A 13,381-nucleotide genomic window follows, 5' to 3' on the forward strand; every position below is an offset into this window, starting at 1 on the left:
TGGCAATGCCCCAAATCTGCCATATGCTTGTTCAATATGAATTCTGGTGTTAATGAACACTGCATACTCCATGCAAGAGTTAAAAAAAATGACCCTTACATAGAAATAAGGATTTGTGTTGTTTATTAGAAAAAATAAGCTTCTGTACAACTAATTTCGAAAATAATCCATGTTTTTCAACAAGAAAATGGAGTGTGGATGTGAGTTATATAATGGTTTCTTCCCATTCTTAGCACAGAATTTCAGAATTGGCTCAATTGATGTGTATTCTTCACCTATTCATGCTAATCTGGTTAGGTCTTCCAATGATTGAATGTATTCATATATTAATACTCAAGATAAATGTTTGAAACCGGTTCAAATCAAAACCAAACCACTATACTATTTGCGAGATGGTGTCATGCTGCAACTGTCATTGATGGAGAGTCCTCTGATGGTTTATTAAATTTTTAATTTTATTTATTTATTTTATTTTTTCTGATTTTGAGTACTTTGGGCTGATTCTTCCAAACTAACATTGAGGAGCTTTGGGTTTTATTGTAGGTCTTAAACCTAGAACAAAGTATTATTACAAGTGTGATGATAGTTCTCTTCCAGCTATGAGTGATGAGCAAGTCTTTGAAACCTTACCATCGCCTGGACCCAATAGCTATCCTCGTCGAATTGCAATTATTGGAGATTTGGGTCTCACAAGCAATTCAACAACCACCATTGATCATCTCATAGAAAATGATCCTTCAATAGTTTTAATGGTTGGAGACTTAACTTATGCAAACAATTACCAGACAACTGGTGGTAAAGGAGCTTCGTGCTTTTCATGTGCATTCCCAAATGCGCCCATTAGAGAAACATATCAACCCCGTTGGGATGCATGGGGAAGGTATCAAACTCTTTTGCTATAGTTACAGTTATATATGTTGCTTCTCTTATTATTATTATTTTTTTCACTGTGGTGAACTCTAACAGAATATGCATAGTATTAGTCATATGCCTAGTTCCAGTAAGGTTTTGTTCCTTGACAATTTAATTTTCAGAAATATGAAATTTAGGTTTGCAATGGAGTAGTGTTGATGAGGTTTTTTTAATGATTTTGTCAATTTGTCTTTGCTCCTGAATGGATTGTTTATAGCCTAAACTTATCAAATTTGAATTTGAATCACTCCATTAAGCCTTTCAACAAATTGTATCCCAAATTTTGATATATGCTTCCTGCTATTTAGAGGAAAAAGTAACCAAATAATTATTTATCAAAAAAAAAAAAAGTAACCAGATAATCATTTAACTTTTTTTTGGTGATAACATAGTTACCAGTGATGAAAGTAGAATGTGTCCTCAACAAAGATTTTGTTTATGCCCTTTGATTATCCTATTATATAGCCCTTGCAAGGTATTTAGGTCCCGTTTGATTCCAGAATAACAACATATTATTAGACTGTTAATCCTATCAAATTCATATTCCTACGTTTGAATCACACAAATGATATCTGGCTTATTAATACATAACTCTTAATCCTACAAAATTGCAGTATATTGAATACCAAAGGAGGGTAGGTATTACCAATCTTTCACATAATTATCCCATGAGATTATTAATCCCATGAGATTGTTAATCACATCACTAATACTCCAACTAATCAAACAGGGCCTTAAGTCTCTAAAAGCCTTAATTGCTCACCAGTGAAAGAAGCTTAAATTACTTTTTGATAGGGTTAGCCAACTATATTTGTTAATGCAAACAAGAAAGTGGGGAGTATGTTGAAAATGGAAGCTATCTTATGTGGATACATACTTAGCCATCTATTACTTGATTTATGGATACAAATGAAGCTATTTTTGGTTAGTTAAAATTGACTCTTAAAGTTATGGATGCATGATCTACACAGAATATTAGAAGTTAGAACTTTGGATCCAAATATACATTAAATTGGTTGAATCCACTCCTTTAAATTGCTAATAAACAATTTCTTTAGTTGGTAAGGAATATATAATCATTTTAAGATTTCATTTTGGATTTGTTGATTCTATGTATATTTGGTTTCATGACTTTAAAATATCTGGCCATCCATTGAAGATTTTCATTTTGGATTTATTGATTCTATGTATATGTCATATCTATATAGTAATCCAAACATTTTATACTAGTAACAATCAAAGCTATTATTCCTTTTCCATTGATGCAGGAGATGAAGAGTCAGGGTGATGAGAAAATGTCCGATTTATCTTTGGTAAGACTAGAATAATCTCTACAAAAATAGTAAGTTTATTTATATGCTTCTAGCGGTTTTTGAATTAATTTGTGTTTTTATTTTTCAGGTCAGAAATTTCTTAGAAAGATGCAAAATATGGTCAAAGAATTCAAGAACTTAGTTTCTTTATTTTTTAATATATGTAATCATAGTTAAAAACTTTTTATTAATTCATTTGTATATACTTTTGAACATTTAATTTTCATTTATGAAATATATGACGTTATTCTATTCAATATGTAGTTGTGATTCAAAATATAGTATATAGTGTGTATTACATTCTTCAAATGTACGTACAAAAATAATATTGATTATTCTTCAAATATGTCGAACCTTTTTTTTTTTTTTTTTTTTTATCACACACATTAATTGTGATGAGAAATGCATATAATGTGTGATCTTATCTCATTATTAATCACAGGTTTTATCAGATATTAATCACACTTAAAATCTGTTATCTAAATGTTTATTATCACATGTTTTATTAGTTATTAATCACACTTAAAATATGTGATCTGTAACGCCCTCAAAATAACAACATTAAACCCATCAATAAAGACATGCATTGATATGTAAAAGTTCCACATTCTTTCATTACAAAAGGTATTACATGTTAACGACAAAAGCAAATGCCCTAAAGGCTTACAGCTTTCCAAGTTAACACTTGGTTACAACAAAAGAGTACTAACTCATTTACACATTAAGCCCTTGGCTTGAATTTACATGTAATACAACAAAAATAAAAGAATGAAAGTGTGCCCGCCTCTAACCTCCCAAGCTATGTCCTTGGAGGTGGCATGCTACCTGTACCTGAAAATGATATTCCCATATAGGGTGAGCCACAGCCCAGTAGAAATATACTAAACCAAATATGAACAATGACTAAAAGATTAGCAGTTGATAGATGGCCAACACTGATACTTTCTCTTATCACACTTTACAATTTCTTGACATGCAAGTCCATTTTACAATTCATTTTCCAGTTCCTTTCAATTCTCAATTTTACAACCATGGCTCAGAACCTGGCCAAACAACTCATATGAGACAGAAACTCATATCAAACACATCCCATTTCATATTAGATAAGCATACTAGCTATATCACACAACAACAGATAAGCATACAAGCTATATCATCACTTCCACGGATATGCATATGAACACTATCACACTTCCAATGGCAAGCATATGAGCTCTGTCAACACATTAATAGATAAGCATATGAGCTCTATCTATGGAGTCCATCCCCTATCTCCTCCCAACACATCCGGTTTAGAGGTCCATCCCCTATCTCCCCCTAAACCGTGGAGTACATCCCCTATCTCCTCCCACACAACACAATGCATATAAACAACAATTATACACATCATCACACAATACATAAATTTAATGTATTCTTTCAATCGTCAATCTCAATGACACATTCCAGTGATTAGTTTCAGTTTGCCTAATCATCATGCATTGTCTACAACAATCATGACTATCCTCCACCGATAGCCCAAAGCAGTTATTTCTATACAGAAAATAAATGCAACAATGGATATATAATCAACATTTCAACTAGGTGAGCGATAAATAGTCCAACTACACCCTTTAGCCCCTTCCCTTTTCAATTCCCACATTCTCGATTCAATTCCTCATTTCCAACAATTAATTATACCAATTAGTCAATCAATGTAATTAGGGCATTTTCCATAATTAACATTACAACCCTTAGGTTCCATTTCCATTAATGTTTTAACATTAATTTCACTTTTTCCATGCCAAACATGCATCTAGACTTTGTTTAGCTAAAACCCAACCTTTGCAAATTTACGCAAAAGCCCCAAACTTTTACCAAATTACCAAACCAACCCCATCATCTCAAAATACCAAAATTTAAAGACAAAGTTCATAGAAAGGAGTAGGTTATCCTACCTCAAAGTTTGAGCTCCAATGGAGATGAAGACCAAAACCAAAATGCTCCAAATTCCGAAATTTTCAGATTAAAATGACGCCCTCGACGATCAACACAACTTTTACAAAGGCCGAATAGAAGGAGGACACTCTAACTAGATCAAACCCTAGACAGAAGGGAGTATCTAGAGAGAGAGACTCTCAAAAAGGGTTTTTAGAAAAAGTAGGAGAGAAAAAGAAAAGTAAAAGTGATTTGAAATCACCCAGCGGATAACTCATATACGTATGACCCGCTCGAGCGGAGAACACGACGCTCGAGCGCCAAGACACAAGAATAAAGCACTTCTGCTCGAGCGCGAAAACCAGTCCGCTCGAGCGCAGATTTCCACCTCTCAAAACTTACACCCAGAAAGTACCACCCGCTCGAGCGCCAGACAACCCGCTCGAGCGTAAACAAACCCGCTCGAGCGCAGAAATCACATCTGCAGAAGTTTTGCAGGAACCCGAAATACTGGAGGTGTGCAATACCCGCTCGAGCGCAAGAAGGCCCGCTCGAGCGGAACGCCTAAAAACTGAACAACAAGGAATTGAAACCAAGGCCTAACCAACCTGTAACAACCCTGTTCAAAACATCCTAAAACTCAATCATATGGAATTAAAGGACATAACAAGATAAATACCACTACCAACATCACGGAACCAAGTCCGGAATACAACAGAACAGTAAAGGGATAACCGGGATTGCTATATGATCTAAATGTCTATTATCACACTCAAAACATGTGATAGAATCATTTTTTAATGACACTTAAAAGGTGTGATTAAAAATGACCCCTTTCAATCACACTCCCAAATATCACACTTTAATAAAATTTAAAAGGTGTGGTTAAATAACATACATCACACAAAAAAAGTGTGATCTATTTATGATTTTGTAATAGTGCTGAACAAAGTTGAGTTCGCTCGAGCACACACTTAGTCGCTCGAGTCAACTACCAAAAGTGTGCAAAAGTACCAGATGTATGCAAAGTTCGCTCGACCCACGGATTCTTTGCTCGAGCGAACTGGGCAAATTCTGGATTTTCCCGAATTGAATTTAAAGTTCAAAAAGGCAAGTCTCATGTTCCTAACTTGCGTGGCTTGGCTCAAAAGCAAAGAAACTCTTTAGGAAACATGGATTCTTGAAAATTATGAAACCCTGATCTCAAACACTCTTTCAATTCTTCAAAAGAAAGCTCCAAAATATTCTTGTCATGCATGTGTTAAATTCAACTCTTTTCTTTACAAAACATGTTCATATGAGATGTTAAGTGTGAAATCATAAAGAACATTAAGAAATAATAAGTGTAAGTCTAATGCATGTATGAATATGTAGAAAACTAAGTTCAAAGATAGAGAATTATACATGCATGTACTTAATTTACTCAAACTCACTAAATTCATGGTGATTCTTACTATTTTCTTTCAAATTCATGCAACATAATTCTATACTAGGTGAATTCAATTTGCTACATGGATTATTTACAAGAATTATAGGTGAATTCGATACCTAGGGCTTGAATTTGGCCTTAATCTAGCTTAATCCCTTCAATCTCCCTTCAATTCTCTAGAAATCGCTCTACTTCTCTATTTATGTTGTTGTTCTCACTCACTCTAAAATTTCAGCTCATAAGATGATGAAATGAGTTCCTAAGCATGATTAATACATGCATATATATATATAGATGGTTTAAGGTTTAACTACTTAAGTGGGATTAAACTTAATTAATTAGGCTTAATTCTAATTAATTTATTCTAATTATTTTGATCTGAATCAAACGTTAATTAAACTTACCATATGGTTCTAAATATTTCAATTAGCCTATTGAACTGGTCAATTTAGATTTCTGAATCCGTTTGTACTTTCAATTTCAAATTCTAAGTCGATATTCTAACATATAATTCACAAATAAACAGATAAACATCAAAGTCTCATCTATACTATATATTAAGCAAAAAGGGGTTTTTAACCCCAAGCCTTCTGGGAGCTCCAATCTCCCAATCTAAATTTCTTGATTTTTTGATTTAAAAAAAAAAATCTTAGCATTTATTAACTTCTCCCAACTCTCAAGTCTTACCCTCATAATAACACTTTAATACATTAAGAACAAGCATAAAAAAAATTCTTTGAAATCCAACACATAAATTCCTTGAAAAGTCCCAACACATATAATTATTATCCCTCATAATAACACTTTAATGCATTAAGAGCAAGCATAAAAAAAATTTATTGAAAAGTCCAACACATATGATTATTATCAAAATATTAAACTTTAATATAATATAATAAAAAAAATACATTTAATTCCTTGAAAAGTTCAACACATGTGATTATTATCAAAATATTAAATTTTAATATAATATAAAAAAAGGAAAAAAAGAAGACATTTAAAAAAAAAAGAGAAGAAAATATTAAAAATCACAATTCACATAAACACAATCCGTTCATAGCACGGGTGATATGCTAGTAACTAATAAGTCTCATGGTCCAACCAAGCAATAGCAACCAATAAATAAATATATATGCGCTTCACCAAATAAATACTAAAACATATTAGACTTTAGTCTCACTAAGCAACATATATATTGCGATTATATAGTCCAACCAATCAAATATATGAGCAAATGAAAAGACTATCACTATAAGAAAAGTGGGCTTATGAGATGGAACTTTTTGCAACGGTACAACTTACCATCTAAAAAAATGTGACTTTTTGAGACGATACAACTTGCCGTCGCAAAAAAATGTGACTTTTGGAGACAACACAACTTCCCATCTCAAAAAATGTGACTTTTTGAGACGGCACAACTTGCCGTCGCAAAAAATGTGACTTTTGGAGACGGCATAACTTCCCGTCTTAAAAAATGTGACTTTTTGAGACGGCACAACTTGCCGTCGCAAAAAATGTGACTTTTGGAGACGGCACAACTTCCCGTTTCAAAAAATGTGACTTTTTGAGACAGCACAACTTGCCGTCGCAAAAAATGTGACTTTTGGAGACGGCACAACTTCCCGTCTCAAAAAATGTGACTTTTTGAGACGGCACAACTTGCCGTCGCAAAAAATAGAGTATTTGTGACGGTACCAGTTGCAGTCACAAAAAAAAAAATGAAGAGTTTTTTGCGATTGTAATACGTACCGTTGCAAAAATATATATATATATATATATATCGTGGCTTTGAGACGGCTTCATATATATAGTCATAAAATGGTTTAAATAAATGCAACGGTATTTTTCTGTTACAAAAAAAAAATAAAAAAATAAAAACGACGTCGTCTTACTCTTTTGAACATTTCTTTTTTACCTATTTTTTTATCTTTCTATCTCTCTGTCTCAATCTCTGTCTCTCTTCTCTTTCTCTCTCTCACTCATAACTCTTCTCTGTCTGTTTGTCTCTCTCTTTCTCTATGTGTCTCTGTCTCTCTTATCTCTCTCTCTCTCACTCATCAATTTTCTTTGTCTGTCTGTCTCTTTCTTTCTCTCTATGTCTCTGTCTCTCTTCTCTTTCTCTCTCTCACTCATCACTCATCACTCTTCTCTGTCTGTCTGTCTCTCTCGTCCATCTTTCTTCTCTTTATCTCTATCGCTCTCTCGCTCATCTCTCTCTGTTTCTCTCTCGTTTATCTCTTTTCGCTCTCTCTCTCTCTCTCTCTCTCTCTCTTTCTCTCTCTTTGTCTATATCTTTTCATCTATTTTTTCATCTTCATTTCTCTTTTCTCTTTCTCTCTCTCACTCATCACACTTCTCTCTGTCTGTCTGTCTATCTCTCTCTCTCTCTCTCTCTCATTCATCCATCTCTTCTCTCATCTCTTTTCTCATTTATTTTCTCTCTGTCTCTTTCTCTCATCTCTCTTCTCTTTATCTCTCTCGCTTATCTCTTTTCTCTTTATCTTTCTCTCTATCTATCTCGTTAATCTCTCTTCTGTTTATGTCTCTCTCGCTCATCTCTCTTCTCTATATCTCTCTCTGTTTCTCTCGTCCATTTCTCTTCTCTTTATGTCTATTTTCTGTCTCTTACTCTCTATCTCTCTCTCTCCTACTGTGTTTGCGTTGCTCACTCTCTCACTCCCGTCTTCTCTATTTACTGAGCTCCATCTCGATTTATCGATCTACTACAAGAAAATACACTTTTAGCGACCACTTTGTCTCTGTCTCGCTCATCACTCTGTCTCTCACCTCTATCTGTCTCTCACTCATTTCTCTCTCTCACTACCCATCTCTTCTACCACCTTTGCCACTACTGCAAACACCATTCCACCACCACCACTACTTTCACTGTCGCCACTTCACCTCTACGACTACCATTACTACTACCATCGCCACCACTCCACTACCGCCACTACCACTACTGGCACTACTACTACCATTACCTCTCCTTCACCCCTACCACTCCATTTACACTACCATTACCACAACTTTACCATTAATCTCTTTCGCCATCACCATCACTACCACCATCATCTCTTATCCACCACCTGCACCACTATTGCCGCTCTATTTCCTCTACCACAAAAAATTAGATCGTGATTTTTAGTAACAAAAAAAAAAAAATAGGCCGTAGAAAAATATTTTTCATTGACTATAGAAAATTAACTTTTATTTTAGTGGAAAATATTTTTCATTAAAATATTACCCCTACTTCTACCAAATAAAAAATAAGAATATTTTTTTTCATCAAAATAAAAATGAAACAAATAAATTTTCAATCTTAGTAACTAAAAAAAAAATTAAAAAAAATTCATTAACTACAAAAATATATATATTTTAACAAAAAATAAAATTTTTTGACAACGGCAACCCCTTTCACAAAAATAAAATAAAATAAAATTAAACGACATTATTTTGTTATTTAAATTTCATTTGCGACTAAAAAAGAAAATATTTTCTTATTTTTTATTCCCGCCCCTTTTTTTTTGCCATTCCCGCCCCCCCCAAATCTCCAATCTCAAACCCCAAACCCAAAAATCCCTACCCTGCCCCCCCCAAATCCCCAATCTCAAACCCACAAATCCCCAATCTCAAACCCAAAAAATCCCTACCCCCCCAAAAAAATCCCCAATGTCAAACCCACAAACCCATAAATCCCTAATCTCAAACCCAAAAATCGCCACCCCCCCCAAATCCCCAATCTCAAACCCAAAAATCCCTAATCTCTTCTTACCCCCCCCCTCTCTCTCTCTCTCTCTCTCTCTCTCTCTCGATCGACGGCGAGCGGCGTCGGAGCAGTGTCGTCGTCGGAGGAGCAGCGTCGGCCTCCTCTTCCTCAAGCTTCATTGTCTGAATTCAGCAGCGCCCGATAGTTTCTTCCTTTGATTTATCTGTTCGACCTGATTACATTATGCTCTAGATAATATTTTGGTTGATTGATTTCATGTTTTAGAGAGGATCTATTCAATGAAGTTTGATTTTAGTTTTTTTTTTTTCAAAAAAAAATTAAAATGTTTGCTTCGATGTTATTAAAACAAAATTAGGCCTTTGTTTTGAATTTCCTCAGTTGATTAGCTTGTGATTTTGATTTCATGTTTTCTTTGTTTGATAATATCATCACACATTGATTTTCAAGTTGGGAAAATAAACCTTTTCTCTTTTTGCATTGCAACTGTATAATGAAATGTTTTCTCTTTTTCCTTTTCTTCATCCCTGCTTTCGTAGAAAAAAATCCAAAACAGGTTATGTTAATATTCGTTTATAGGAGCAGCCTTAGATTCACTAGAGTTGAGTGTATAGTTTAAACAAAACAATGCCATGTGGAGGCCAAAGAGAGTGCCTGAAAATGTAAAACTTGTTGAGATAATATTCGGTTGTCAATGCAAGTATTAGTTGAATGTGTTGTTGGTGATATGATTCCACCAAATTGAATGAACATATCAGCTTTGCCAAGGAAAGGAAACTTGAAGTTAATGTTTGTGAACCAAAGGAATTGATTGAAATATGTTAGCCTGATTTTTTTATCCTTTTTTTTTTTATTTTTTTTTTGTTGAAATATATGCTTGTAAGTTGTATTTACCATCTGCAAAGTTGTGGACCACAAAGAGCTTTCTTTGTGTTGTATAAACTAAGCAATATTTCTTTCCCATGTATCAGGGGTAAAAAAAAAATTACTATAAAATAAAATAAATAACTACAGCAATATAATGAATAATATTAGTGATTTATATGTTGGTTAACTCTAATTTTTTTTCTTGCCTGATCCTTGACCTTGGTTTTTAGACAAAAATGTTTGAGAGTTCTAAAATAAGGGCTCTAAAGGAACTCTGAGGTAAGACTCACCAATTGATGCGATGTCTCTATGGTTTTAAAGTCGTCACCATATATCATAAATATCCATTCAATGAGTAGGAAAAATAGTTAAACCTTTCCGTCAGGTATGCATGAATCCATATCATCTCTCAAATGGTTACTCTACACTGTTTTTTTCTTAATTGCTATATCTTTTGGTTTTACACACAGTACATTGTTTTCTTCTCCCATAATAGTGACCGTAGTTCCTTTAATGAAATATAAGGCATTACTCGGGCTTGTTGCTGTTAGAATTTTCTTTCTTCTTCTTCTAAGAAGTTTTAATTTTAGTTTTTAAAATCTCTTTACCCTTGATGGTTTCTAACAGCTCTCTTGTTGCAGAGATTTCTGATGGTGAAGCCTTGTCCAAAGGAGAAGAATTGTGATGTAGAGGTGTGGATCAAGTTTGCTTTGTGGTTCAGCTTTGTACTGTTTTTCCTGTCGCTTTTATCATTATAAATGCTATTGTCATTGCAGCTATTGTTGTTATTATACTGTGTCATGCACTGATGCATTATGCAAATTTGAAATTTATTTTTAGTAGAGGGATGAAGCTAAGGAGATTTGATATTTTAAAATTTATTAATTTTGATATTTTCACTTCCATCTATCATAAATTTCACTGCATCCTTTTCACATCTAATTAGTTGGATGCAAATTTGTTGTTTGTTTTGTAAAGAAAATGTTGCGTATGATATTGATTGAGAGCTATTATTTGTTTTGTAGAGTAAATGTTGTTTAAGATATTGATTGAGAACATCTGAGAGCTCTTATTATTAGTGGCATTTATTTGTATGATAATCTGTACATGATGACACCATTGTCATAGATTTGGCATCTAAAGCCCCACTAGCTTCTTCGTATTGATTATTAGTCCCTTACCCGTGATCCTAGAATATTTGAGATCTGGCCATGGACTGTTGAAAAATTATGTTATATTAGCAAGATAGTTCTAGGAGGTCACATTGCATATGCTCATTTGCTTTATGTACAGTAACATTGTATATTTTTATTCTGGAATCAATTTTACATTTTTATTTATTCCCATTGGTTGAAGGACCACTTGTTTTACTTTCCTTTTCCTCAACATTGTATATCACCCATGAACTTCATGCCTTGTTTGTGGAGACAAATAACATTCCATTATTTTTCACTTGTACTCTATATGCAGTGTAACGCCCTCAAAAAAAAAAAAAAAAAAAAAAAAATACATAAAACCCATTACTTTAAACATGTATTGATATAAAAGAAACCAACCATTTCTATTCATCAGAGTAATTCTTACAATTGTATTACATGTTAACAACAAAAGCAAATGCCCTATGGGCTTACAGCTTTCCAAGTTAACACTTGGTTACACAAAAAAAGAGTACTAACTCTATACAAAATAAGCCCTTGGCTTGATATACATGTAATACAACAAAATAACCAAAAAGAGTCTTCAACTCTCATCATCATCCAAGCTATGTCCTTGGAGGTGGCATACTACCTGTACCTGAAAATAATGTCCCATAAAGGGTGAGCCAACGCCAAGTAGAGATATGCTAAACACAATATGAGCAATGACTAAGACATTAGCAATTGATAAATGTTCAATTTCTATAAACCAGTTCATAACCCATTTCCATTTCATGACCACTATGTTCATGTTTCATTTCAGTTTCCATTTCTTATCAATTTCACAATTTACATCAACGGCTGAGAACCTGGCCAACCACTTATATGAGACAATGACTCATATTAAACACTTCCCATTTTACAATAGATAAACATATTAGTTGTATCAACATCTCAACAGATAAGCATACAAGCTGTATCCACATTTCAATAGATATGCATATTGGCTATATCAACACTTCCAATGATAAGCATATGAGCTGTATCAACACTTCCAAGATAAGCATATGAGCTACATCAACACATTATCTGACAAGCGTATGAGCTGTGTCAGTGGAGTCCATCCCCTATCTCCTCCCAAACAACATCCGGTTTAGAGGTCCATCCCCTATCTTCCCCTAAACCATGGAGTACACCCCCTATCTCCTCCCACACACACAACGTATATACACAAAGGTCATATACACAATCAATCAATACATAACATTAATGTATTCTATCAACCGTCATACTCTATGACATATCCAATTGATTAGTTTTAGTTTGCCTAATCATCATGCATTGTCTACAACAGTCAAAACTACCCTCCACCGGTAGCCCAAGCAATTATTTCTAAACAGATAATAAAAGTTCCAACAGATAAAATATCGATGTTTTTAAAAGTGAGCGATTAATAAATCTAACTCTACTATTCAACCATATAATGAACCGATTTCATTATTTCCAACTCAATTCCATAAGTCTACAATTTTTCCAAATTAATTATACCAATTAATTTATACAACAAATTAGGGTTTTCTACCCTATTTCCCAATATTGACCCAATGGCCTATATATCCATAACCAACAACAATATCATTATTTTGAAACCCAAAATACATATTTTTGAATCAAAATAACAAAACTCCCTTTTGATATTTTCAAACCCTAACCTCCCAAAATCAACCATTTATACAAATGCCCAAATATCTAGGTCAAAACCCATAGTAGTGAGTAGGAATCCCTACCTCAAGAGATGACACCCAACGAAGAAGATGGCGAAAACGAAGTTGCTTCAAACCACGAGTTTCTCGGATCAAAAGATAGCCCTCGACGATCAACAACTTTTTTGTAAAGGCCAAAGGTGAGGAAACAACTCTTACTAGATCAATATCTAGAGAGAAGGCACGGTTCTAGAGAGAGAAGCTCTCAAATGGCTTTTTCAAAAAAGTAAGAGAGAGAAAGAATGAGAAAAAGTGATTTAAAACTGCCCCACAGCCAACTGATATATAACATTCCCGCTCGAGCGGAAAACACAACGCTC

At 33.9% G+C, this 13,381-nt stretch overlaps 1 pseudogene; it reads left to right on the forward strand.

The window, feature by feature from the left end:
- The first annotated feature begins 599 nt into the window (after window positions 1-599).
- On the forward strand, window positions 600-10,847 carry LOC145802546 (purple acid phosphatase 23 pseudogene; annotated as a pseudogene).
- The last annotated feature ends 2,534 nt before the right edge of the window (window positions 10,848-13,381 follow it).

The sequence above is a fragment of the Camellia sinensis genome, chromosome 11 (assembly GCF_055761805.1).
Source record: "Camellia sinensis isolate YWXY chromosome 11, ASM5576180v1, whole genome shotgun sequence".
NCBI lineage: Eukaryota > Viridiplantae > Streptophyta > Magnoliopsida > Ericales > Theaceae > Camellia > Camellia sinensis.